Source organism: Taudactylus pleione, unplaced genomic scaffold (genome assembly GCF_031769625.1).
Source record: "Taudactylus pleione unplaced genomic scaffold, aTauple2 ptg000781l, whole genome shotgun sequence".
Lineage (NCBI taxonomy): Eukaryota > Metazoa > Chordata > Amphibia > Anura > Myobatrachidae > Taudactylus > Taudactylus pleione.
Genome location: NW_028285183.1, coordinates 1,846,263 through 1,850,228, shown reverse-complemented (window position 1 = coordinate 1,850,228; position 3,966 = coordinate 1,846,263). Strand labels below are relative to the sequence as shown.

Genomic DNA, 3,966 nt, shown 5'->3' with positions numbered 1-3,966 from the left:
TAAAATATAGCTTTTATTAAATATAAATTGATAAAATATAAGGTACCAAAAATCCCCCAAGAAAAAAAGAAAAAAAGGGACAAGGTCATGAAATATAATTGGATCTGTAAGATCCTAATGTGCTCCTCTGATGAAATATTTTGCAATTTATCATCATTCCATGGGTATGGAAATGTTAGTCAAGAGTACTGGAGATGTTTGACCGTAAATAAATAAAACAAATAGAGATATGGTTTGCAGTGCTCTGCCAGTCGTCGTTGGGGTCCCATATATTCCTCTTTAGCCTACGGCACCTGGTATTCCCTGGGGGTCTCCCCTCCAAGTACTAACCAGGCCTATCACTATTTGGCTTCCAAGATCAGACGAGATTGGGCATTTTAGTGATGTATGGCTGTAGTAATAATTCCATGAGGAAAGGCAAATTACCCCCACCTAGGTCAGAGTACAAGCACAACCAATTAATAAATGTAGGACTATCACAATGAATAGTCCATTTATTAAGTATAAAAGATGTTGTGTTCCAAAGAAAGTTTACGCATGAGCATACTTTAATTGTTACACATATTGTATATCAATGCTGCCAAATGGGTTATACGGACAAATAGATATTTTCTAGTTAATGTAATAAAAAAATGTAATACGTTATATTTTAGTGGAGTGACCACAATAGATAGATCTATCACATAAGTCCAGATATCACATGACCCCCTGTATAACGCACCCTTAGATTTTAATACAGGTTGAGTCTCCTATATCCAAATATTCCGAAATACAGAATATTCCGAAATATGGAATATTTTTAGCATGACTGACTTATTGAAACCTTTGCTTTTTGATAGTTCAATGTACACAAACTTTGTTTAAGTCACAAAATTATTAAAACAATTGTATAAAATCACCTTGAGGCTGTGTATATAAGGTGTATATGAAACATAAATAAATTACATGTAAGTACACAAACTTTCTTTGAGCCACAAAATTATTGAAAATATTGTATAAAATTACCTGCAGGCTGTGTGTATAAGGTGTATATAACATATAAATGCATTCTGTAATTAGATTTGGGGCCCATTTCCAAGATATTTAATTATTTTATGCAAATATTCCAAAATACAGAATATTCCAATAACCAAAATACCCCTGGTCCCAAGCATTTTGGATATGGGAGACTCAACCTGTATGATATACTACATTTATATGTTTATGGAAGTCTGCATTTCTAGGTCACTGGCTCAAACATTAAGAAACAGACTTTTGACAAAATATATGGTTTACATTTTTCAACTTTATTCTTATTCCATGAGGTTTAAATATTGTCCATGACAAATTTCAAGTTGGGATTGCTCAATAAGATCTTATGTTTTTATATATTTATGTGTATATTAATGCCAAAAATAATCTTTTGCACTGTATTACAGTTAAAAAAAACACAATTTTGAAAAATGTTGACTATGTTTTATGACTTGTTACTTTCTTAATCTTGGCAATGTTTTTTTCATGAATTGGTTTCATTAAATGTTTTATACTGTACTTTGGAGACAGCAATATCTAACAGTGCATTATATTATAAGTTGAATATATTTTTCTTTGAGTTTGAGAAAAATAAAATCTAAATAAATTATTTGGTTATTATTATAAATCACTAGAGTCATTTTTTTTTACAAATGTAAAAGCAGGACAATCCAGGGCTCTGGTGTGGGTAGGGACTTGGTCTTGCATGCATTGAAAATAGAGTGAATTGGAAAAGTGGCAGTGTTCTCCATAGCAAATTATCAGCACCTAGTTTATCATTTATCTAGGTTTCGTTTTTCAAGCTCAGTGAAAAAAAAATCACAACCCATAATATAATTCACTAATAAATGTTTCTGTCAAGGTACATTTTAATTAAATAAATTTCTGGAGGAACAAAAGTTACAAGATTAAGAAAGTAAGAAGCTAAAAATAATTGGATTTTTTTACTTTTTGATATTTGACTACAAGGTAGGGCAAAAATAGAACTTTTCACATTATTAAAAACAAAAGTTACTAAAAACTAATTAGTCAGTAGAGATCTGAATTTGAAATTCGGTTTGAACATTCTTAGAAAATTACAAAGGAATAAACACAAAGTTTTCAAAATGTGTAAACCATACAGTTTGTGTTTTTTTTGGAAATCTGTTTTTAAATTTTCGAATCTTTGACCTTGAAATGTTGACTTTTAAACCTGGTAATGTGGCATATTATTATTAAGCCTGTTAGTTCTGAACAATGTTTTATTTTGTGTGTATGCTCACAATTTCCAAAATATTTGAATTTGTGACATTTTCAAAAACTAGCTAAAAAACAAATTAATTTTTTAAAAAGTGACAGTGTTGATGTTCTTATTCTTTCTTTTTTTTGTTTTGTATGGAAATGCACACATTCTCTTCTACAAGGATTTAAAAGAAATGGAGGAATTTCACCTCCATTTCTTTGTATTTTGTTAAGGAGTAATGACCTCCCATTTTTTCTGGTCAAAACTACTGATCCTCTGCTGCTGTTTCTTTTGATGTGAGTCACCACAAATACAAATTGCCCATTTCAGAGCAACACATGTCACGGGAAGCTCTTTTTTGTTAAACTAGGGCAACTAATATTTTTTTTTACCCACTAGCTGGCAGTGTCTAACTATACAATTGATCACTTTTTACGAATCTCTCCATCCTGCTGCATTTAGTAATTATTATCTTTCAAAATAATAAGAACTGCCATAATAAGGGAGTTCAGTAGCACTTGCAAGTTTTTGATTAGGTTCAACATTTCAGATTTTATTTTTTATTTTGTACAGCATCATAAAATGTATAACTGAAAGTTTAAGACTGTAAATGTACAGCTGCAATACAGCAGCAGCAGATTAATTTCATACCATTTTGTTTTATTCTATCACACGTTTAACATTCTGATTATTCTTTTATCTCCATTATTCATTGTCTAAAACACCATTAACTGCAAGTCTGGCTCTACTTTTGTTCTGCAACATATTTAAATTAACAACTTGCCTGGCATGGTCACAATTTTCCGACCACACCAGGCAATTCTTTATATGATCTGGTTGCAAAATTTCAAGCAGTCATTTAAACAGTGAAGGCGACTCTTCCCGCAGTTGCTGCTCTCAGAGGGTCCTTCCAGTCCATCTGCTTGCCTGCACCCAACCCCAGTGTCCGCTGTGCTGCCGATCACTGCTGATCAGTAAGCAAAGCAAGACCCCCCCATCCAGCAGCTGCAGAGATTAGCAGCCACTGGAAAAAAATAAATTAACCTCCCCACTCACCCCCTTAGTGTACCTGGTGCTAGAAACTGGTGTCAAAATGAAAGTCGCAATGGTCGCAATGTTTCCAATGATCCAATGGTGGTGTTTTGATGTTTTAAAAAATATAAATTTTTATAAATATTAAAAATATATTTATATATTTTTAATACTGTGGCAATACAGTCTGGCACTCCTCCACATAAACCATTAGACCCGGGTGCCCTCCGTGCGATCGTGGTATACAATAAAGAAAACAGCGGCACTCCAGGATTTGTAGTAATCAAAGATGTATTAAATCCTCCAACATTTCGGTGCCATAATGCCCCTTTGTCAAGGTATACCTTGACAAAGGGGCATTATGGCCCCGAAACGTTGGAGGATTTAATACATCTTTGATTACTACAAATCCCGGAGTGCCGCTGTTTTCTTTATTGTATATATTTATAATGAAATCATTTTTGATAATTTGAAATAGATATTCCTCACCTAAATCACTCATAATAAAAAATGACAATTTCTGGGCATTTTTTTTTTTCAATTGTCAGTTAAGTGGTTAAACTGTTTCAGAATGAATAGGTTTTGTAACATTGAAGTCATTGTTGACTTTTTCTTTTCCTTCTTCTAAAAAGTTACATTAATGTATTATATCTTGTAGTAACATTATAAAATAAATATGAAACAAATGTTGTAAAAATGCA

At 32.3% G+C, this 3,966-nt stretch overlaps 1 pseudogene; it reads right to left on the bottom strand.

Annotated features, from left to right (window-relative positions):
- Positions 1–281: 281 nt before the first annotated feature.
- LOC148475077 (5S ribosomal RNA) lies at positions 282–399 on the bottom strand (annotated as a pseudogene).
- Between the last annotated feature and the right edge of the window lie 3,567 nt (positions 400–3,966).